At 37.5% G+C, this 25,576-nt stretch overlaps 1 protein-coding gene and 1 long non-coding RNA gene across 3 annotated transcripts in view; one reads left to right on the forward strand and one right to left on the reverse strand.

Moving 5' to 3' along the window:
- The window catches only part of LOC135778734 (neural-cadherin), a 300,864-nt gene that overhangs the window by 189,935 nt on the left and 85,353 nt on the right, over positions 1-25,576 (reverse strand). The window lies entirely within an intron of this gene.
- Positions 18,833-20,497, forward strand: LOC141281197 (uncharacterized). Its single transcript, XR_012335515.1, has 3 exons — positions 18,833-18,891; positions 19,444-19,565; positions 19,707-20,497. It is a non-coding gene; the product is annotated as an uncharacterized lncRNA (long non-coding RNA).

Here is a 25,576-nt window from a genome sequence, read left to right on the forward strand (position 1 = left end):
TTTTCATAAGTTTTTTGTGTGGCTGTATTACGTTTATTTTATGTAAATAATAATTAAAATGTTTTCATAAGAAACCTTAATGTATGTGAACTGGATTTGTAAGTGTACTTTGGGGTTGGACTACTTGGGTTTCTTGGGTCCGATCTCAAAGCCCCCAAACCGCCTTCAACACTTTCAGCGGTGAGGGTGGACGCAGCGATGTCCTGTGCTGGCGTCAGGTTCTGTGTAGAGGCAGATCCACCTCCCGTTACACGACGTGGCTGATTTATGCTGGCAAGCTTGGAATTCCCCCGTCTCCTGACATCATTGTAGTGCTTGGTGCAACGTCCTGGGGATGCCAGCTGATGAGACAATTGTGGCTATTTCCTCCCACGCCTGTTTGACCGACGCTGATTTGGGCGAGTTTCTCCTATCCCCATACAAAACAACCTCTCTGTCTTTGACTGCTCTAACAAGAATGTCGGTCTTCTCGGCTGTGAACCGCTCCTGGTGTGCGCCTGGTAAATCCGTCATAATAATAGCAACCCGCCATGGAACTTGCGCCCTTGCGTTTAAAGGGAATGTTGGATAGCGTTCTGATTGGTTTATTTGACGTTACGCCCAAACCACACCTATGAATAATGAACCTACTTCAGACCAACCCCTTATTGATTTGCGCCTGGTGCAAGAGTTATTTCTCCCGCTGAGAAAATAGCAACAGAGCCCAAGATCCGCCCACAAAGTCACTTGCGTTTTGCGCTTCACACTTGCGTTTCAGATCGTTAAAAAAGGGCCCTTTGTGTCACTTAAAGCTCCTGTTCTTCCTGTGTTTTTGAAGCTTTGATTGTGTTTATGGTGTGCAATATAACATGTGTTCATGTTTCACATATAAAAATCGCATTCGTTTTCACACAATTTACTTATCTGTATAGCACTGTTTTCACTGTTCTCAAAACGGGCTGATGTCCCTCCTTCAGAAATACGTAAAGAGTTCTGATTCATATAGTGTGTTGTGATTCAACAGCAGCTTAGCTTAGCCAGAGCCGTTGAGCTAAAGGCTGGCGACTGACTTATTCCTGTGGGCGAAGTTTAGTCAAACACTCTTACTTTGACGTAATTCAACCGGGAAGTAGAGGGCTGTAGTCCAAACCGGCCATTTGCTGTAGGCTTTGAAATGGGAATTCTGTAAATAAAAATATATATCGTCTGGCAGTGAACTTTGAGCTTTATCGTTTTACAGGTATTATTTATGCTCTAACAGCAACATTACACACTAAATAAAGTTTGAAAAATGGGATCAGGAAGGACGGGACCTTTAACTAAGTTCCAAGTTTTTTTGGGGGGGGTTTTGTGATCTGCTGTAATGCTAAAATTTCAGCCTGTTCTTATTTCTTCAAAATTGAAACAACATTTACTAAATTGTTAGTCATGGAAAAAAATATAACTTATTTATTTGCATATCTTCTATCCTAAACCCTCACCTGAACTGTAACTTAAAAAAATAATTTAAAAAATAGCTTTTTTGCTTATTAGCTGGTTAATTGGTATAAAAATAAGCGGAGAAAAAGTGTAGGTTCATGCCTGTAGGCAACAACTTTAAACAAAGTACATACAGAAGTGTGGGTAATACAGGATAAATATCACCATGCTGACAGCATATTTAAAATGTGTTAATGTATGCCATACAGTAATTAGACGGACACATTTAAATGTAAATGTGTACTTTTAGATCAGGAATCTAATTAATGAAAATAAATATATTTGCTTTTTATAGATTGATACAAAATATTTCATTTAAGAAATTTACATGAAAAACGCTCTCATATATTTATACAGCAATGTGTAGCAAATTATTAAAGGTGATGCACCTGCTTTTTAACAGGATGCCAGAAATCTTGTGAAAACAACATAAAACAGCTCTTAAACCCACAACACAATTACAATATTATTACTTCTGAAGCATGTGAGTTATCATCCCAATATGCTTTCTCCTGTACTGTGTTTATTATCACCTTTACTAATGTATAAATGCTTTTTTTATCTTTACTGTAATGTGACTGTTGTTTTAATACAGTATTTTCACAGAAGTGTACTTTCTCATGTAATGTCTGACACTAGAAAGAACTCTAAAGCACTTTGTATAAATGGTCAGCACAGCTTGTTGACATTTAGAGGTTCCACTCTAAAGGTAAAGTAACTATGAAACAAAGCAATTCTTCTTAAAATAGGACTAAGAACATGGCAAAGGTCAGAAACATACAACTGGTCTTAAGCCTCCCCATAGGAAAAATTGCTGTACTGTACCTTGAATGCTTCTCTCATAAAGCAATTAGGCTAGTTGGAAAGCACTTCTGTTGGACCTCTGCTACAAAATCTCTGTTTTTCAAATCTTTTTATATAGTAGTAATCTCACATCAAAGCAATCTTCTCTAAAGATCTCAAAAATGCTTCAAGCTTTGCTAGGACACCAAGGTCTGCATCATGCTGCGTGCACACCGCCAGTGACTTTGTAACTGTGTGTCGCTTGTCTTTTTCAATGAGGTCGTTAGGAGGCATTCGCAATTCTGCTTGTCCTAGTAACAAATATAAACTAATGGGTAACCAAGGACAGATGACGTGAACTGCACTGCGTTACTCTCTTTAGCCCTTTTCACACAGACATTATGGAAAATACACAGAAAAGGCATCTGGAATGATTTGATTTCTGTATCATTTACACTGCCATTGATTTTTTCGGGAATCTGTGCATGCATTCACACAGATGCCGTAAAGATCCCGTTTAGTCATGTGATGTGTTTAAAGTCCTGCACTTGGAGGGTTTTGTCTGAAGTGTCTGAAGTCAGAGTCCGGTGTCTGAAGTTTGCTTATATTCTGTAATTTCTCTTTCCAGAAACCATATGCATGCATTTTTGTTTATGATAAAATAATGAAGGATGATGTTCTAGTATTTTGCTGAATGAGCTCCCTGATATCTGCTTCAGTCCAGTTTACAGACTGTTTTCGTCGTGAATGTTAATCTGCGTGTAAGTCCCTTGTTTTAAAGAGCTGAACCATTTTAACTTCATGTTGCGATGACACGCACCTTCACTATGGCACGCCTCTTGCGGCATTGTTTCTGCATCTTATTCACACACAACGCTTTTCATGTATCTTACGCCAATGTTACATGCGCATAGGATACACTCATGTATCCTCCCTCATGACTCCTCAGAAAGCCTCCTAACTCCTCGTTCTTTGCGTCCTCGCAATGCAATTAAAGAATTGAGATGTCCTACATGTAGGGATGTAACGATTTACCGTGCAAATGCGCGTTTTCTCAATGAATGAATGAATCTGAATGAATTACGGTGAAATCCCGGCGCATCCGAACGCCAGGGGGTGCTCTCATGCAGAAACTCCCCTTGTGCCACAGAAGAAGTAGCGTTACAAACGCTATTCCAGGAAATGTCTACAGGAATATTTATATCGCTGCTCTTCAAATTGTTTCAGTTATTTTCATGATAATAAAGAATATTTTGAATGATTGTGTTTAACGAGTGTTGCTTTTTTAAATGCACATTATAAACGACTCCGACTGACTTCCTACTGACCAAATGCCGTAGTACACACACAAGCTGTGCATGAAACACATTATCGCAGCCTTGCGATTCAGATTCGGTTTCAGACAGGCATTTCTAATGGGACACATGATTAACCGTTGAAAGCGGAGCCCGATCAGTTTCCGGGTTGTAGGATTTAGGAGCGAGGAGACAGGGAAGCATATTGAGAAGCACCACAGGTCCTCTTTCCGGGAGCAATCCCAGAACATTTTGGATGTCTGTGTTTTTTATTTCTATGAAAGGTAGCATTTTAGAAAAAAAATGCGTTTTGAAATTGAGGGGTAAGCTGTTGGTTGCAATTCACAATCTCACCACTAGATGCATCTAAAACTTACACACACCTCACATATTTCCCCAGGTGTGAAAGTCAAGAAAATAGCAAATCATTACATTTTACTTAATCTATTTTCAACGTTGCATGTGTAGTTGACAATCTCTGAAAAGAGTAATAATGACGTAAATAATGGCAAGGGGCAAAGACCGGATCAGAGGATCAGCCATCTTGCTTTATACCCAATTTACTTGGGCTACTGTCAGAAGTGCATGAAATGAGAAAACAACCAAAAAAAGGGCAAAATTCAGAGAAATCTATTTATTTGAAAGAGAAGGAAAGTAATTATGATTTCAATACAAAGCCAGATTTATTTGGCACTGTCCTGCTGTGGAATACAGCCTGTAGCGTTGACTCAAACCATGGCCAGAATCAAACTACCCTCAGGCTTTTAAAAAAAATTATTCTAGCTGATTGGTTTTCTCCACACTGTTTCCTCTTTTCTATATTAGACAGAAAGAGGAAAGGGTATGGGGGCTGGGTAATCTACTGGCTAAATGTGCAGCTTTTTCCAGCATCTCTGTAGCACTAATTACAGCATGATTTGAACAAAGCGTGTTCTCGTTTCCCTGATGCTGCAACCTTAATCAGTCTGTAGGTGGATGAAGAACACCGCGTCAGTGCACAGAATTGCAATTACAGTCCTCTAAAAAAATTACTGGCCTGATGAAGCCACCTGTTTGTTCAGAAAGAGGGACAGACAGACAGACAGAAAGAAGGAGAGAGCGATTGAGAGGAGTCCGTAAAGGATGAGTAAGTAAATAGTCATGACTCATTTTGGCATGAAATCTGTCTTTAACTTCACCTGACAATAATCAATAAAGCTGTTGCACTTCTTCTCATGCATTTCTGGCTGAGGTCTCAAGTGGAGAATAAAGAGAGTGCAATACAATAAAAAGGACTGACGAAATTTAAAAATGAACCACAATGTAATTGTAGTTCTCGTATTGGAATGAAGCTTCAATTCATCTATGCCCAGATCTGAGTTTGCCTGGTTCTCGCTCTCTCTCTCTCGTAGTCTACAATAGATTGAGTTATTACTGTGAAATCTTGCTGAGCTGCGCTTTGACTTGTTTGGCTCAGCATTGCTTTGGGATCCATACGCCAGCTTCAGAAACTGTGTATGTGTGTGTGAATGGTGATATAACGGCAGGCTCTCATTATCCACTAACACAGCTGTAGTTAATCCTGCATTCTTAAGCTAATAAAGACTGAATCTGTTATAAATCAACCACCTTTGTAAATTGTTCAAGAAAGGCAAATGACAAGCTCACTAAATAAAACCATGGGGGGTGTCATTTATTTATAATTGTCATGATCATGTCATTTTTATTTTATTTTGATTAATCCATAGGTCTGAAAAACGAGTACTCGATTAACTGGGGGCGGGGCAATAAAAGGGGCGGGTGTACGCGTCATGGTGAAAAAAACTCAAATAAAACTTAATTTTGAAAAAACTATGACAGACAAATGAAAAAATACTAGATTTTTGATTGATTAAATGTTTTTTAACAAAAACCTCTAACAGGAATAGCTGCGTGATGAAGTGAAACTAAAGGGTTAATAAACACAAACTGATGCGCTTTATATATGACGCACTCTACATAATATTAAGCCTTGATACAACATAAATGTATTATACAATATGCATCTATCTGCACAAAATGCAAGACTTAAACTAAGTTGTGTACTGGACAGAAAGTTTAACTCCCGTCGTGTATGTGCACCTTAACGCTTTTAAACACATCCAGTCAAAGCACAAGCTTCAAAACATTAAGCAGCATTAAGTCTTTTGCTATCATTTTAGCGATTATCTGTGTCTTGTCATCCTCTCACCTGTTCTCAGTCAAGATGTAATGTTAATGCTCTGTATCTCTTGACATTTGATGTTTAAATATAAGATGATATGAGATAACTTGTGACGGCACTGTACGTTTTGCACCTGACTGACTTGTCTTACCGAAGTTAATCTGAAAATTACTCTACCCTTTGAAAACCATAGTGCCTAAGTGATGTGAGGTGAGGCTTCACATCGTTGCGTGGATCAGCAGGGTTGCCGCGGCCAGTGCGAGTGTGCATAGGAATTTTTTTAATCATGTATGGAACTGATGTCAGCTTGCCTCGACAGAGTCTTTACTACCACAGGCGCTTGAAATGCTAACCAGATATCTAAAAGCCGCCATCACCACAAAAAAATAAATAAAAATAAATAAACCCACACGGCCATCGTTTTCGTGATTGATCGTCGATGCCACGTTCGAGTACTCGGTTAATCGATTACTCCTGCCCATCTCTTAATCTGAGGGTGCAAAAAATTAAAATATTGATAAAATCGGCTTTATCCAAACAAAGTCCTTAGCAAAACATATTAGTAATGATAAATACATTTTTATATATATTTTCGGTAGAAACTTTACAAATGGGCTTTTTATACTTGAAATAAGTAACCCCTGGCTGTTATAAACTCCAGGTTAACAGAGTCCTGGGTTATCTGTTTTTACACTGTTCTTACTTAATCAGGGGTTAAGAGATAACCCTGAGTATTCATAATCTGACATTTTACAATGAGTCTTCTGAATTAAACTGGACCAACATGAACCAGATAATGTGCATGTCAAGATAATGGAGAATTATATTTTATATATAAAATTACACATATATTATTGTTTATGGTTTTATATATTATAGCAGAAAAAAAAGGCTCGTGTCAATATGTTCTCATTATGAATTTAGCACGTATGAAGATAATTTCATCATTTTTACAACACAATGTAAACTTTATATTAAACATAACCGAATCATTTGTCTGGTAAATGGATAAAAAAAATTATGGTCACACTTTATTTTACGGTATCACTGTTTCAGTGTAATTATACATTTAAGTACTAATTAATAATCATTAACAACATGTACTTACTATAGGTTTGGGGTTAGGATTAGGGTTTGGTTTAGGGTTAGTTGCATGTAATTATGCATAATTAACTGTTATTACTATAATAATTACATGTAACATGTGTTACAAAGACACCGTAAAATAAAGTGTTACCAAAATTATCATGTACTGAGTGCTGACTGTTGTGTCACATAGATGTCAGAGTCAAGTCTATTTAACTCCGCAGTAAGTTTAATTTAACTCAAATATCAAATGGTTTGTGCTCTCTATCTCTATAACCGTGCAACGCACTTACTCTCCAAACCGAGACAAGCGAACCGAACGGTTCGGATTTTTATCATGAACCTTGCCACCCCTATAACACATGCGTTTCACACTGCATGTGTTTAGCACCACAATGCAGGGTTAACCCTGCTTCTGAGCAAGGTTTCATAACCCTAGGTTAAATTACACGTGTGAAATGATCATTAACCTGGGGTTTAAAATAAAGATAACCCACAGTGTGAAAACCCCTAAATTGTCTTCATGGAACATGATCTTTACTAAATATCCTGATAATAATAAGTATTTGGTGTCCCAAGCGTGTGTATGTAGTTTTAGCTCAAAATATCCCATAGATAAATTATGATAAATCAAGAATGGAGACTGAAGGAATTGCAAATTAAGTAGCATTAGTGATGACAGGCAAAATAGTGGTCAATTAAAAGCACCGCTTTAAAAAATTATGTTATTAAATTTAGATGAAACATTGATTGCAAATATTTTTTGAATAACTTAAATCATGCACAGGAATTTGATAAAGTTCATTTACATTTATGTATTTGGCAGATGCTTTTATCCAAAGTGACTTACAGTGCATGACAAGTTATACATTTATTTTTATTCAGTATGTGTTCCCTGGGTCGAACTCCTGACATTTTGCGCTGCTAACTCAATGCTCTACCACTGAGCTATACAGGAGCAATTTAGATTTATTTAGATTTCATGTTGACTTTACATAATAGAAAAGCTTTTTTTGCACACACAGTTGGGTCAAAAACTAACAAACCCAGTGTTTGGGGTAAATTAACCCAGAAAATGCTTATATTTGACCCCACAATGTGTTAAAACAGCCCATCATTTTGCTGTAAAATAACCCAGCATAGGTTAAATTACAATCCAACGGGTTAGGTTTATCTGTTTTTGACCCAACGCTGGGTTAAGAATATCTCGGCATATTTTAGAGTGTAGCTTGGTGTCAAGCAGTCTGGCACATGATTTCATAAAGGCTGCTGCATAGTAATCAATGCTCTTCTGGGCCAGACCAATGAGTCAAACTGTTTGAGTCAAGTCTGAGATTTTGAAATAATGGTCTTGGAGAGCAGTACAGTAGGTTGTTGTGAAGATCCAAATTTAGCTTTATTGCATCAAAAAAGCACTTTCAATATTTCAAGAACCAGTAAATCCAGTCCATTGCACAACATCTTTACAACTCACAAAGGACAAGTTATAACAAAGGCATACATAAGGACCATATACTGTGTACTGTAAACACATGGAGTAAGCAGAGGCAGTTACCAAAAACATCAGGGTACTATCAAAGTCCCTTTAAAAGCAAGTCAGCCAATTCAGTGGTCATGTTGGGAACACCTCAGTGCAGCAAAAAAGTTAACATTCCCAGAACACTCACCTCTCAAAGTTGAAAAAAAGTCCAGTTTGGTTTTTCTCCTTTTTCATGTGGGTTCATTAAAAGTTATAAAGTAGACAGATACACATGTGATTGTCTTTGTTAAGTACATGTATGCCGTTTGGTACTTATGCGTATTTATTTATTACTTTACTTATTGGTCATATGCGCACAAACCAGGGGCGTCGCTAGACCCCTTTTACTGGGGCACGTGCCCCAGTGTAAATCTTTTGTGCCCCGGTGTAAATCTCAAGTTTAAATTTTAGCAGTTAAGTAGTGTACAATCGCGGAAAAAACTGATCTTTATGCAAAGTAGTTACCCAATTTATGCTTGTAAAAGCGACAAAGCAGTCGCATAGAGGGGTGCACGCACGTATCCATGGCCGCGCGCGTTTGCGTTCACCGCGCACAACCGCATTCAAAAGGACGCGTGCACGCACGTATCCATGGCCGCGCGCGTTTGCGTTCACCGCGCACAACCGCATTCAAAAGAAGACGCCAAGCGAGTGCTTATGAAAGCATAACGAAACTAAAGTAAGTTTCTAAATAATAATGCTAATCTTATTTTGACTCGATCATTATTGGCTTCTGTAGATGTACATCAGAAATGTTTTGTGCAAAGCAGGGAAAGGGAAGAAGAAAGGAGAGATGATGAGTTTAAGGGCATCCTCACCCTCTCAGGACTCAAACAGAGGAAAAATCTCAGGAAAACCTCTGTCAAGTCTATAGAATTGCATCCTCGCTGAGAAAATCAACAGATGTATGTGATATACTGTTCTGTATTTTGAGATATGAAATTAATATTTAGTTTACGAATATTTAACTCTAGGACACTAACTTACATAACAGTTAGCAGTAACTATGACTATTTAGTCTTAGAGATTATTTAGTATAGTTTTTTTTTTATATTCTTGTAAAAATAAGTTAATAATCATTGCTGTCATTGTATAATGTAGAAAATATTTCTCTGCTGTCATTATTTCCAAACATGTTATGCCATTTATGCCTCCAAACATGTTAATAATGTTAGGTATGATGAAGATTACACTTGTATATATGTATCTTTCGCAGTAACTGTTGCACTGGAATAGTGGGTTAAGCAAGGACATTGTATAGAAGCTTTCAAAAAAAAAGTCAGCAAAAAATTGGGGGCCTGTGCCCCAGTAGAGCTTTATGTCTAGCAACGCCCCTGGCACAAACACAAGGCATGATTGACTTACGCTGTCATTGCGGTTTAATTTTAATAAAACACAGCCGACTTTAAAATACAGATGCGTTACACATTCATTATTGTCGCCATTACTGTCGCCACTATTCTTCCTGTATACAACAAGTTGTTGTCATACCCCTGCTGCACAAAATCAATCCTGACGACATCAGCAGACATTTATCTGCCACACAAGCATGAACTGAAGAATATATACCAATAATGTTCAGTATTGTCTGCTTTGTAACCTTGAATAAACCCACATAATAACAGAGAAAAAACAAGCTTCTTCAGTGCATCTAATGGACACTTCAACGGAAAGACGCAGGGATATGTACCCAGAGCAACGTATTTCAGGTCATGCAGGTATGTAGGCAGAGGAACATAATTCCAATAAGCCTGTTTAACTTAGTTCACATCCCAACTTATATTTGGATAACATGCAGGGTTTTTTCCACCTGAAAAATTCAGGGCTTGCCAATTTCTGTATGTACGTTTGCTTTCTGTATGAAACTTCTGTATATTAGAGAGATGGAAGAAATCATTTATGCATGGATTCATTTTAATTTTCTTACTGTGCACTCATTTTACATTTATATATTTCGCTGATGCTTTTATCCAAAGTGTCTTACAGTACATTCAAGATATACCAAGCATTGCTCTGGATACACAACCTTTGCACTGCTAATGCAATGCTTTAGCAGTTAAACTAAAGGAACACATTATTGTAAGTTAGAAATTCAACCTACTTACCACAGCTCTGCACAAAACACAAATCAAGCATATTCACAAACAACAATGTATTTTCCTAGGAAACGTTCATGATTGCGGGGTTTGGGCACAGTTTGGACAGGGGAGGTCGTCGTTAAGCATGAATCAAATGCTGTTTTTAATTCAGTATACAGCAGTGAAAATTGTTCGTAGCTGCTATGTTACTGACATCATGCAGTTTGCCATGTGTGGTGTAGCTTTGGGGCTTGGCATCAACTTTTAAATGAATTAATTCAGGGGGTTTTCAATTACTTTAGGACACTGAACACAATCTGGCTACACTTTGTGCAGCAGTGCCAATATACAGTAGGTAACTACAGAAGATCAGCAGCTTTTCAATCGAAGACTGATGAGCAAAGAAATGAGCCCTTTGGGAGAGTGCAGTACAGATGGCAGGGCCTCAGCAACTGACGAGAGTTAGTGCATGTACTTGTTGTAATAGCGTACATTATATACTGGCTGTGTGCCTCGCAATGTTGATGAAATCTAGCATATGAAGACCAGAAGCGTGTAAAGAACACTGACAAAAAAGCAGCGAAACACGCATGTCGGAGCCAGAGGGACTGATGGAGATTTATAGGATGTTTTATCAAACCAGACAGGAACAATGGTTAGCCAACTATCTTAAAGGAGCCATGGCATGAAAATCTGACTTTTTCCGTGTTTAAGTGCTATAATTGGATCCCCAGTGCTTCTATGAACCTAGAAAATGTGAAAAAGATCAACCGAGTAACTTAGTTTTGGTAAACCATTCTCTGTTAGCATGTGAAAAAATAGGTTGTTGAAATTTGGCTCTCCTTATGATGTCATAAGGAGCTCTTATTATGATAATACCACCCCTTAATAAACTTGCTGTGCAGAGATAAACGCTTAGACGCAACTAAATAAGGATTGTACTGTTTGTAATTGCGTATTTTATAAGAATAGCAAAAAGCGCGTTGAATTTCTCGATATGCTTGTTTGTGTATATGCATTCGCGTGAACTGTTTGACGGAAGGAAAATGAAAACACTCGCATCTGGAGATACTGACACACATACGCAAGTAAATAAGGATTTAGATGTCATGTTTGGTGCAATCGGATGGAACAACAAGGAATTGAGAGACTGGATTGTGGATTGCGTATCCATTGACTGCCGGAGGCACGAGTTATGCATATGGATGTCTCTTCTCGTTCACTTCAATGGCGCAGGGGTGTGGCGATCTCATCTCATTACAGATAAACAGGTAACAGGAGAAAGATGGTACCTCTCCTCCTTCTCATACAGTTTACACCGAATGACAATATCTGTTTTCGATCTCACTTGCATCATTTAAAAGCAGACATTCCAAGCATTATGTAGACATTTATCTTTTGTTTCTATGAGAAGTATTCGTTAAGTTACAGTTAATTTTTCTGACGCGAGAGAACAAACCGCGCATCATGTTTATTTTCTTAATTTTGCGAAAAGCACAACATTCTGTTTTTATTGGGAGTGGACAGAAAAAAACTAAACACTTTAACGTTTTAAATGATGTATAAATCATATCTGTATGTCCAATATCAGCAGAGTAATCTAAGTCTCTTTGCGGAGTGATTGAAAAATAAAGAGTTTGCGGCGCCTGCACCGCAGTCGACCCCAGAGTGTTAATCTGTACTATCCAAACACAGCACTGCCATTTAGTGCAGAGAGAAAATAATTCATAGTACAATTGAGTTTCAATTTCAACAAACCATCATCATTTTGATTAGTGTTTGCACTTCATCCGCTCATTTGCATTTTAAAGGACACACCCAAAATGGCACATTTTGGCACACACCTACAAAGTGGCAATTTTAACATGCTATAATAAATTATCTATATGGTATTTTGCGCTTAAACTTCACATATGTGCTCTGGGGACACCAAAGATTTATATGACATCTTAAAAAAGTCTTGTGACATGGCCCCTTTAAAGTTGTGTTACTTTTTTAAACAGTCCCTACAACCAAAATCTTCACAAAACTGTATTGTAATGTGGCAGTGTTATGTGGTAAACAAAAATAAGGCCCATTTATTTATTCATCCATCCAACAAACCAACCAACCAGCCATCCATTTATAGTTGCCTTCCTATTGCCACGAGTTACCACATCCTCCACCATACTGAGCTCCACCTTTTATCGGACAGTTTTTGGCTTTAGTCCTTTAATTTGGTCCTGAACAATCCATACAGCATCTTTTATGTGTTGTTCCTGATTTACCAGCTTTTTTCTTTGTTTTATGGTCTATCACATTTCATGCAAATGAAACATTTAAAGGGTAATTCTGGTAAATGTGTTCTGTTACCCATGAGAGGCTTTGATTAGCTGCTTTGTCTAAGTTTGACCACATCACATACAGTACACCGAAAACCTGTTTCAAATGGTCAATAAAAACATTACTTGACAAATGTAACCCTGACTGACCTATACTGCTAATCGAACAGCTTTGGAAATGGGGCGAACAAATGTGTTCAAATTTATAAAACCTAAAAGCTAAATGATGCACATTTTAAGGTATAATTATTCAACCGCGAGAGCTAAACAAGCTAAATCGTATGCATTATACTGGGGCAGCATTGATCAAAATTTATAGCAATATGTTTCCAAGCAGGCATTAACATTCTCACACAGATCCAAAAGAGGAGACGGAGGATTCTGAGATGTTTGCTGATAATAGGCAGTGTGATGTACTTGTTGTCTGGACGGTTTATGGATTCATCTAAAAGACTAAAATTGAGAAACATTTAATTAATTGAATTTAAGTCATTCTGCTGAATTAAATGCTGGTGATTACTGAGATACAACAGATCAATCCTGCTGCTAATTGTTCAACATGCAAGTGTTGGCATTTTTCTGTATTACCACTATTACTGATTTTTTTCTATTGCCATTAGTAACAGAATAATCATTCTCCCTAGGTGTCTCTTCACAGCCAATGTGTGATTATTTGTATCGTCTATTGAAATGTTATTGAGCTGTTCATAAAAAGACAAATCATTTGACTGGTCTAACTTGTTATTGCCATCCTTGACCTTCCCGGATTTTGCTTTGCGACTTGTAAAGTTGGGATGGTACAGTCGTGACATTTTCAGGGTCAAATCTGAAGTTGTTTCTTTCTTCACGCTTCAAGGTCTAAACTAAGACTTTCGTCCTCATAAACAGAAGGTGGTTACTTTCGCATTGGACCGAATGTAGAACCTTTCTCATAGGGTAAGCATAATACTGGGTAAAGGAAATCAAAAGATCAGGTACATACTTTGTCACTTTGAACACCCGACAAAAGCATGCACGAATTCCAAATGCAGCATGATATCAACATCCTGATAAAGCCTCAAAGTAAATTTATTTATTTTGTAGATTTTATCTAAAGCATTTGCAAAAAAGAGAAACATTCAACATTCTGCTTTAAAAGATAACAATAGGCATAGTACACAATGCTATGTTCGCATGTAAGAAGTAGCTTTGAAACCAGGTATAATGTAATGTTAATCAGTGGTTCCCAAACGTTTCATTTTGCAACCCACTCAAATAAAAGTATGTTTTTTTTTGCGTCATTCACCACAACAGTAAAGCAACCTTATCCCACAAGGGGGTCCCGACCCAGAGTTTGAAACCCCTGATGTTAAGAGTCACGAGATGTAAAATGTCTTTCAAGGTCCTCTATGGTAAATCATTATGCTATTTTGGTCTCAAATTTTAACAACATATGAAGAGTTTGGTTCCACAATGCAATAAATTCATTTTGACTATTTGATTTTCAAAGATTTATTATAAAAAACTGATTCTTTTTTCTGCAAAACGCAACAAATCCATGACAATTTTTTTTTCCAAAATGCTATAAATCTATTGAATCAAATATATAAATGTGCATTCATCTTTTCCATGTTATATTCATTTAGTTGACTAGTGGTATACACTGATTAAAAAAATAAACATTAATGGCATTAATCAATACACTTACTTTGTCATATTAAGAACACTGTCATTGCTTCTGTCATCCTCGGGACGTCGTCGCTAAACTTTTTTGACAGTGATCAGCTGTAAAATGTTTTGGTCCTGCTCGATTTTTGTTGACTTCGAGTAAAATAATGGAAAGTTTTTTATAAGATTGCCTGGGGTCAATGTGTTAGCATGACAGAAACTTGATGCTGTCGTGTGAAAACAAGCAACAGCTGGCAATTTTCCTTCGCCCGAGTGCCCCACGTAAATTATTACGATTTTGATGTCTTTCGTTTCTTCCCAGCCATAGAAAACCACAACAGGTTTATCAATGCCATCAAAATTAACATTTTGTTTATGTTGATCATGAAGTACAAAGTAGATGAGGAAAACTACGATTCCGTGTCTATTCAATGCGCCGCCATTGTTGTTTACTATGCGTGGAATGGTGCGCTGTGATTGGTTGTGCGGGTTTATTGCATTCTGCAGAGGAGGACTGGCATTTGTCACGGGTTGGGAAAAAAAGGGAGAAAAGATGACAGAATAACACAGGATATCGGATTTTGCATAAAATTACGAATTTACTTTTTAATACTGACCATATTTTTTTAAATGCCATTTATCGCGTTTTAAAAACCAAACTCTTCATATAGACAGTCAAAAATAAAAGAACAAATGGCCCCATGCTATCATTGGAGTAGAACCCTTTAAATGGTCTGAATATGTATCATTTAGATACAGAAATGGATACATTTGGAACCACTACGAGCCTTTAAGGTACAAATATGCACTTTTTGGTATCAATATGCACCTCTGAGGTACTAATATGAACTCTTTAGGTTCAATGGTGTCACTTTTTGAAAGAGTACCGCCCCAGTGACAGACAGGGATCATTACTGATAATTACAGCTGTGGCCATGCTAACGTAGATACACATATACAGTACATGACCTTATTTTAAATCAAGCTTCGCTTACACAATATGCATCCAGCTTAAAATGCTTTCTGAAACACTCACTAAGTTTCACCCTGAAACCTCCTGCTTAATTGGCTTGCCCTTCAACCCTGGATGTGAAGAGAACCATCCAGGCATGCAGAAAGAAAATCATAGCTTTTTCTTCCTGTCTCTCTCATCCACTCTCTCCCCATATCCCTGCTAATCCTCTAGCTAGGCTCCTATGAAAAGCAGGTAAGTGGCTTGTTAGCGGGTAAGATTTCCTCCAGTGGCATGATTACGGACAGCTCCTGAGAGGCGGAGCTGGATAAGTGTGAGACAGATAGGGGGTATGCCAGGGCATATGGGAACGGTGCAAACACAAAAGCCATAGAAGCTGCAAGCAAACTGCAAAAAAAGAAAAGAAACAGAATACTGCTCCAACATACAGTAGCATCAGTACAGAACAGAGTACATATAATGTGTTATTCTCTCATGGTATGGTATACTCTTATTGATTATTTAATTTTGATAAAGTGAAGAGGATTTGTCTACTTACAGTAAATGTTTCTTAAGAACCTATTACTTCAAATGTGTCATAAATGTGCCTTATTGAATATTAATAAAAAATTTAATTACATTTGAACAACAAGCTTACCCTTAATTTTATAAACAAAGGGTTTTTTATGTCGTACCAGCATACTGGTTTCTGTACATTTTCATAATATTGTTGCATAATAAAGTGTTGCAAAAAAGTGAATGATGTCATGACATTATCTTGTAAATACAAATGGTTTACTTGCAATTTTATGAAAAATGTTTCAAATCTTTTAAGCTGTTAAGAATTTCCTGTTCGTTTATCACACTAGATGTGGAAGATTGATGTCTTGCATTGTGAGATACAGTTCTTTGCAAATGTGCATAGTGCATGAGGCACACACAAGTCAAACTGCAGAAACAGCACATGCATGCACGCTATTCATAGACACAAACAAATCTATAGAGAGGCTTATACAGTACACCACCCATTAAAAAACAACCACAGATATCGCCAAACCTGAACCATCTCACATGAACCTTCTATATTTAGTTTCAATGACTCTCAAAACTTACAAACAAACATTATTCATGCACATTCGCTTGCCGAAGTCGTATTCTGAATCAGATTAAATGCTTTAGTGATAAACCAAAATAGCAGGGAACGGCAGGCAGTGTAAACCAACACAATCTCACAGTTTGGTCTCTAGCAGATCATCAGTGAAGCTTACAAACAACCCATAAACATTCAGTTGCTGGAGAGATGCTGCTGATCAAAAAGAAAACTTAAAAATGAAAGAAAACTGAGACGTATACTGTATAATTCTTTTAAGGGAGTCCTTACTTTGAATGCACGCTAATTTTTCTTAATGTGACAAAATGTTCACAAAGCCAGTTGTGTCTCTCCAGGCAACTTCAGATGTTGTTGTTAATTAAAACTAAACATGTCAACAGAATGAAAATTTACATGGGAATTGAACAAGAAACAATGAAACAAGCTGTTTTAAACAACATCTAGAATAGTGAGTAAGAGTGAGTGAGTTAGTAAGCGTAAATACGTTCAATCCCTCTAAAGAAAATTAATTAGATAAATCTTCAACTTAGAATTTGAATTAAACAAAACATATTAAATTATACAATAGGGCTGTTGGTTGGAAGCTATATTTTTTAGGTTTAATTACACAGAAATATGAAAAATGTATGTATTTGAAAAAATGTCATAAAACTGGGGGCCCCTTGGCACTATCTTACACCCCCCAAAGGAGGCCACCCTCCAGTTTCAGAATCACTGTGTTAGGCACAGTGGGATGAAAAGATGCAGTAGAAATAGAAACAAAGTCCCCAATAAACAGCATAAAAGTAAGCTGTAAAGGGATGAATCAAGCATTAATTTGGATTATTTCCTAAGACTTTCGGATTACAAAAGACCAACAAACAGCCTTGACTACCCCCTCATTCGATTACCACACTCACGCAAACTCAGAAACACACAACTCTCTCACTGCAGTAAAAGCACAGATTATCTTTGACATTTGTGTTACATTTATTTCAAGTATGATCCAGCTTAGCACACTGAAAATTAATAGACATACAGTATACACGGTCTACAACTCTACAACAGCCTTCTGAGGGTGTTTTCACATATACATTGTTTAGGTCGGCCCAAATGACGTGTCGCTCCGAGTACGGTTCGTTTGGGTCAGTGTGAACACAACAGCCATACTCGGGTGCGCACTAAACGGCCGCTCCGAGACCGCTTTAAACAGGTGGTCTCGGAGCGGCTGTCGCCGAACTCTGAGGCGACCTACCTGTGGTGTGAACACTGCTGGACCTCGGGCCGAACCAAATACAGGAAGTTCTCCACATGTTTGAGCCACTGGGCTTCCATCGTGATGTGAGCCGGGTTTTATATTGTGGGTTAACAACAAACAAGCCAATCCTGGTCTGTTGCAGAGATTCGTCTCCGTCAGAGACTGTCTCCTTTACGTTTGAGCTGATGATTTTATAAATGCATAGCTGTCCTCCACACACAAATAGTGACATTACGGGCTTTTTAGCAAACGGCTCCGTGAGAAAGACTTTAATAGAACAGCTACGCAATTTCACGTTAAAGCAAAGAAACTTCGCAAAGACGTGCATTGTTTATCTCCACATCTTGATAGCTGCGCTCTCCCTGTCAGGCTGGTTGTCGTGGAAACGTGGTGGTGGTCATGAGACGGTAAGAGCTGTCAGAGACCAATGACAGCGCTGACCGTTGTCACATGGTGTACAGTGCGGCATTTCGAGTACAGTAAAAAAAAATATATGTAAACACGGACCTCACTAACTGAAAAATTATACAATGTATTTTGGTGCGCTCCGAGGCCGCACCACGGTGCGCACCAACGTATGTGAAAACACACTGTAAACCCGAATGCTCAAAGTAATTAATTGTATTTAGTACTGTTAACTTAAATCATTACAATTAGTTCAAATTAATTAACTTTGTTGAGTATTTTGAACTTTCAGATATTTATGAGTTTGTAAAAATTAAACTTTTTAAGTTAGATGAATACATGTTGTTTTTTAATTTGCACTAACTGTCTCTTTAATGTACTCCAACTTAAAATCACTCAGTTTAGAGATTTTGCGTCTGACGTCATCCGTGTTCACGTAAGCTGCCCGCGTTGAGTTCTTCTCCTCAAGATGACGGATCGGTCGCTTCATGGGGTGCTGTAAGTCTCACCTTTAAACTCAATGTATCAATTCTAAAGGCCATTATGTTTACTTTTCATGTACGTAATTGTGTTTAACAGTTAGATGGGATGTAAATATGATATTTTTAGATGCGTTGTCACATTGTTGCTGTCTTTTGTGAGTAATGCCATATTTGGCTAGGGAATTTAATGACTGCAGTACTGGAAGATTCCAGTAGGGGGCGTGGACAGGTGACTAGGGTCAAGCACGCGTTCCTGTAGTGTCATAGAACAATACACTGATCGAGGGGAAACTCAGCGTGTTTGTTTGTCTCTAATACCTGTTCCCTTATGGCAGGTAAAACCCCTAGAAAACCTATTATTTATTGATTTAATGCTTCAGTGACTGTTGTGGGAATTATTATGAGTTTGTTTTATGCACTTTATTAGTTAAAAAGTAGCTAAACTGTGTTTAATGAAAAGTAGGTCACGCGTGGCGCACGTGAATCACCCCCCCCCCCCCCCCCCATGTGACGATAACTTGATAGTAATGGTTGTGGTCTAAATGATTATTTCTAATGATGTGTATATTAAGGTTATGGCAATGCAAGTTTTATATGTATTGATCAGGATTTTTTGTTTGTGTTTATACTATTAGTCGATGTGTTAAGTGACTGGTCTAAAAGTAATAAACAGTGGTTAATGTGAATCGTTGTGCACATGGCTGTTTAAGTGATTAACTGAATAATGAGACACATATGTATACTATTAATATGCATTATATTGCATTTGTCAATGTATGTGTTTTAATGAGAGAGAATTGTTGCGTTTGCTACCTGTTTATTTTTAGATCCTGCTTGCTATTACTGTTTGAATCATAATGTTTAACCATGTAAATGTTTCTTTTCAGATTTCAAATAAGATGATAGACTGGGAGTGCAGGGTGTAAAAAGATAAATCGTTCAAGACTCCACCTCCTCAGACACCACAGACTAGAACATAGACACTGCTCAAAAATAAGTCCACTTCCATGTATGTATCCTGATTGCATTCGGTGAACTCAAAAGTCACCTGTGTAAAAGCCATGTAACGGATAATTCCTAATAAGTGATGTACTAAATTCTGGCAGCATCATTTTCATGTTCTTAATCTTTTTTGTTCCTTATTTTTTAGCTTGAAGATTCTGAAGTGCACATTGAGAGAGCCACTGGAGCAATATATGGTTGTGCGTTACAGCTCTAATGACCAAATGCATAGTGACCCAGTGAATGTCTCTGTTGTTCTTGAGGACGAATTGGTCACCACCCACAACCAACTTCCAGAGGCGTTTCTTGTCCTGTTTGGATTCCTGTATGCTTTTCACATACATGTTCCTAAAGGACTTGCAAAAACATTGGTATTTGTGCAAAAAACTTTTGCTTGGCATGGAAGATGGGAAACTGTCTCCTAGCCTGCAAACCTTAAAGAACGAGTTGATGTGAAGCATAACTTGTACTACCTCAGCACACACAAAAGACAAAAAGAGTTACTTAAATGTTATCTAACTGATGTTACTTTGATTTTTTTACTTGTATCTACTTAGTTCTTATTGACAAGTTATTGTATTAACAAACCGGTTCAGTTTAAGAAATTGTCATGTTTAATATAGGAAGTTGGCTGTTAAGCATTCCTTGCTCATTTCTCATTTTATAAAATGCTGTTATATTGTGTTGCTAAGAGAATTAAATTTTTGACTGGAAAATATGAAATGCTGTTAAACAGTTTTGTTACCTTGAACCCATTAAAAGGGTAACTTTACTTTTCCTTGGGTTGCTAAACAGACTTTAATTTTTGACTGCAGATTGTATCACTTTTGTAAATTTAAGAGAGATGTTTAATGCAACTGTCTCATGCTAGTTTAAATGTATGAAATTTGCTGTGGAGCAATCCTTTTGTGAAATAAATTGCCAAAATTTTATTACACATGTCATGTGTTTTCTGTGAAATTGCTGAAGCATTTTGATAAAAATTTTAGAAGTTGATTTAACTTGATATAGAAAATAAACAATTTGCTTAGCAAGAACTCAAATAGAAAAGTATAGTAAATGACACATTTGATTTGCAAGCACTCAAAATACACAAGTTTAGATAATGAAATATTTCAGGTGCAAGAACTCAAAATACACAAGTTTAGTAAATTAAATGTTTGAGTTGCAAGAACTCAAAATATTACTGTGTAGTAATTAAAATGTTTGATATGCAAGAACTCAAACTATAACTGTGTAGTAATTAAAATGTTTGATATGCAAGAACTCAAAATATAACTGTGTAGTAATTAAAATGTTTGATATGCAAGAACTCAAAATATAACTGTGTAGTAATTAAAATGTTTGTGTTAACTTACTTAGTACTTTCAGTTAGGTCCAATTAACATAAATGAGAACCAGAAACTCAAAACTTATAAGTTCTGCATAATTAAAATCAGGATCATCAAAACTCAAATGATTTGAGGCAACTGATTACCTCAAATTTTTTGAGTATTTCCAACTTATTCGGGTTTACAGTGCAGCCTGAGAGAGTTAGTTGAGCAGCTTGCCTGAGGTCTGCAAAAGTGCTGCTATATAGACCTGAGTAAAGGCCATCACACTGACAAAGGTGCTCAATACTGTACTTCAATAAAGATTTATTATAATTGGTTTTTAAACTTTGGCCCCTCGAACCCAAGGGGACTCCAAAGGGAGCATAAGCAGGTGCAAGAGGGTCCAATGAAAAAATATACTATTCATTAGCCCAAACTTTTTTTTGAATAACTAAAATAATTTATAAATTGAGCTCTTGGGACAGATTTGGCAGAAAATGACGTATGTAATCTGCAATTTTATGTTAGTATTATGTTTTCAGTGTGCTTTATAAAGACTGGTCATAATCTTTGCAGTGTCACACACACGGTTTTTATTTCCTCATCAGCAGTGGTAGAGCAAAACTTCCAACAGCAAATTTATATGTAAATCAAACACAGAGGGGAGTTTTAACAAAAGTACATTCATTTGCATTACTTGTAGGGTAGAATTTAATTATGATCAAAGCTCAACAGCCCCTGATATTCCTAACAAGTTAAAAAACACTCTCAGTGGTTCAAATGTTAATCGGAGAGCATCAGAGCTCCATTGCATATCAGCGGTACAAGTGTTTTTGTTAAGATTAGGCCCATAAAGTGGTGCAAATTGTGTTATATTTTATATTAGCAGATTTGTAGTTACATGTATACCCAAGGACGTTGCCCCCGGTTTGAGGCTAGAAGCATGGGATCATATTGAACCAGTGAAGGATTGGGGTAAAAGGGGCAAAATAAAAATAACAATACAAATAAAAGTATGCCTCAGTACAACAGGAGCCGCACAAAGGTTTGTTTTGCTTCACAGCTCTGTATTTTTCTTTCTCACTAACTCAAAGACAGTTTACCCTTTGGGGCAAAATAGAGAGAAGGATTGTAGGCTGGCCATGCAACCTGTGCATCCCTGCAGTCAGCCCATATAACTGCCAGGAAGATGCACAGCTCATGGCCCCATGAACAGCGGCCCCTAATTCCCCCATTAGTCTCAATAAGGAACTTGCTGTTAGCGTAAAGGGGTTATGATGACATTATTGGGGACTTTGATGGTGGGGATCTAATGAGGCACAGGAGGCTTCAGGTGTGAGAAAGGCAGAACAGGATTGAGCCGCCAGCCATGACCATCAGCCAATAAGATGGACATGGGTTTGTCCGGGTTCCCCTGATAAAGGGTTGTCCAGTTTTATTGTTCTATACACAGCCTGTTTTCCCCCCTCGCTTGGCCTTGTGGACTGATGGAGTCTCATAGGAATGAAACTTGAGGTTGTCAGCTTTGGTGAGCAATAGAACAAAAGAAAACATTGCTGTGGTTTTGCCAGAATTATATCTCACTTCCTACACGCGTGAATGGGCTAAATCTGGCAAAAGAGGCAGTGATGTAGAAGTAGGCATTGATCTTCTTTTAAAGAGGAAGTCTTTTGTTAGGGTATTTGCACTATGGCATCATACTAAGACTAAATCTAACACAAGGCGTTTTGGCAGCTAGGATTCAATACAAGTTGGTTTTGGATTATTAAGCAAAATGTGACTTCTGAAACTCACAAGATGTTTTTTATAGTACAATGACCTCTTTTTTTTTTTTTTAAATACTTTTTATTAAGTTTTACAGGTACAATTACATTACATTAACAACAACACATCCTACCCTTCCCTTCCCCCGCTTACACACGACTTTAAAAAAAAAAAAAAAAAAAAAAAAAAAAAAAAAAAAAAACAAAACAAAACAAAAGGGAAAACAACCCTTCATAAGAAACATATACACACATTGAGAGTACAAGTCCAGAATACATATTGAAGTTATTTAAATGGTAACTGCTTTGTGAGAAGAGGAGCGTTAAGGCATAATATTCACATTAATGGGTAGATGCATAACATAGATAGTGAGCTTAATGGCAGTTAATAAGAAAGAAATAATAATAAAATAAAATAAAAATACTTGTGTACAAGTATGGAAAGATGGAGCATAAAGAAGGAAGTGTTAAGGTAAATAGTTACTACCTTAGAGGCTGGGGAGCCCTTCAAAATATCGTATAAAGGGGGACCATATGCTATGAAACTTGCGTGTTGAACCCCGAACAGCGTATTTGATCTTTTCCAATTGAATGTGTGACATTACTTCCTTTATCCAGTTACTATGTGTAGGAGGGTCTTTCCTTTTCCAATGGAACAATATTAGACGTCTCGCCAGAAGTGTGGTGAAGGCTATGACAGAGCAAATGTCATTGCTGACTGTAATACCCTCAGGTATAACTCCAAAAATGGCCATTAAAGGATCCGGATCAAACTGAATACTATATATATGATTATACGAATCAAAAATTCCCTTCCAGAATTCAATTAAAAGAGGACACAACCAGAACATGTGGGCAGATGTGGCCGGAGACTGCGAGCATCTGCTGCAGGCAGGGCTAACATCGGGGTAAATCTTGGCTAGTTTGGAGTTGGTAAAATGGAGCCTGTGCAGTACCTTAAATTGAATTAATCCATGCCTAGCACAAGATGAGGAGGAGTGCACCTGTTTTAAAGCATTTTCCCATTCTCCGTCTGCAATTTCTTTGCCCAACTCACTTTGCCAGGCATTACGAATATTGTCAATGTTCTGTGGATTTATAGATGTTATAATAGAGTATATGCTTGAGATGAGTCCCCTACCATGGGGACTCAGATCAAGCAGTGTTTCAATAGGAGATGAAGGTGGTATACTTGGAAAGGAGACAAAAAACTTTTTTACGAAACTCCTAATCTGCAGGAATCTAAAAAAGTGGGGTCTAGGTAATGCAAAATGACTTCTAAGATCTTCAAAAGAACGAAAAGTATTATCCAAATATAGATCTTTCAGATGCCTAATTCCCTTCTCTTCCCAGAGACAAAAAGCTGAGTCCATATAGGATGGAGGGAATAGACAGTTAGATACAATGGGCCCTAGAATAGAAGCTGATTGTAAACCAAAATGTCTTCTAAATTGGACCCAAATTTTTAGAGTGTGAGCCAGTACAGGATTAGGAGAGGATATATAATTTTTTACCAATAGGGGGAGTGAAGAGCATACTATTGAGCTAAGTTTAAAATTAGTACAAGATTGTTCCCCTCGCACCCACAAAGGGGTGTTCGGAGAATCTACATCAGATAGCCAGTAAATGATTTTCTGAATGTTACTTGCCCAATAATAAAATAAGAAATTAGGTAGTGCCATCCCTCCTTGGGATTTTAATCTCTGTAAAAAAGTCTTCCTAATGCGCGGAGTTTTATTCTCCCACAGGAAGGATGTAATTAAGCTATCCAATTTAGTAAAAAAAGCTTTCCTAATAAAAATAGGGATATTTGAAAATAAATAAAGAAACCGAGGAAGGACAGACATTTTGATTAGGTTGGTACGACCTGCTAAAGACAAAGGAAGAGAAGACCATCTAACAAGATCTTTTTTACATTTATCCAAAAGTGGGCAAAAATTGGCCTTAAACAAATTATAAAATGATCTTGTTACTTGAACACCCAAGTATTTAAAGCCTTCATGTACTATTCTAAATGGAATAGAGGAGGAGTCTTTAGGGGAGATTGGAGTAATTGGGAAATATTCACTTTTACTCATGTTAAGCTTATAGCCAGAGAAATTGCCAAACTCTTTTAGGAGTGAAACAATTTCAGGTATTGAGGCAGTTGGGTTTGTTACATATAACAAGACATCGTCCGCATATAAAGAAATTTTATGCTCTATACCATAACGCATAATTCCTTTGAAATTAGAAGACTGACGGAGCGCAGCAGCTAGGGGTTCAATTGATATAGCGAATAACAAGGGAGAGAGAGGGCATCCTTGCCGGGTGCCCCGTTGTAAGGAGAAGAACCCTGAGTGTACATTGTTTGTGCACACTGAGGCAACTGGGGAGGTGTATAACAGTTTAACCCATGAGACAAGGTCTGGAGGGAAACCAAACTGTTCGAGTGTAGCAAAAAGGTATTTCCACTCCACTCTATCGAACGCCTTTTCGGCGTCAAGAGAGATCACTGCTTCATGGTTACCTGGGGGAGAGTTTGTGTAAATTACATTATATAAGCGTCGTAAATTATTAAAGGGGTTACGCCCTCGGATAAATCCTGTTTGATCATTTGAGATTATAATAGGAAGAATGGATTCTATCCGTAGCGCGAGGATTTTCGATAGAATTTTGAAATCTGCATTCAAAAGCGAAATTGGTCTGTATGATTCGCATAAAGTGGGATCTTTGCCTTCTTTAGGGATAAGGGAAATTGAAGCTTGCATAAGCGTTAAGGGAAGAGTACCTTTATTAAAAGATTCGTTGTAAACTGCCATAAGAAGTGGGCCCAGTAAAGCTGCAAACTTCTTAAAAAATTCTATCGGGAAGCCATCGGGCCCCGGAGCTTTATTACTCTGCATTGCCGCAATAGCTTCTGTGATTTCGGCTGCATCTATGGGTCTGCCCAATTCAGAGTG

Source organism: Paramisgurnus dabryanus, chromosome 2 (assembly GCF_030506205.2).
Source record: "Paramisgurnus dabryanus chromosome 2, PD_genome_1.1, whole genome shotgun sequence".
NCBI lineage: Eukaryota > Metazoa > Chordata > Actinopteri > Cypriniformes > Cobitidae > Paramisgurnus > Paramisgurnus dabryanus.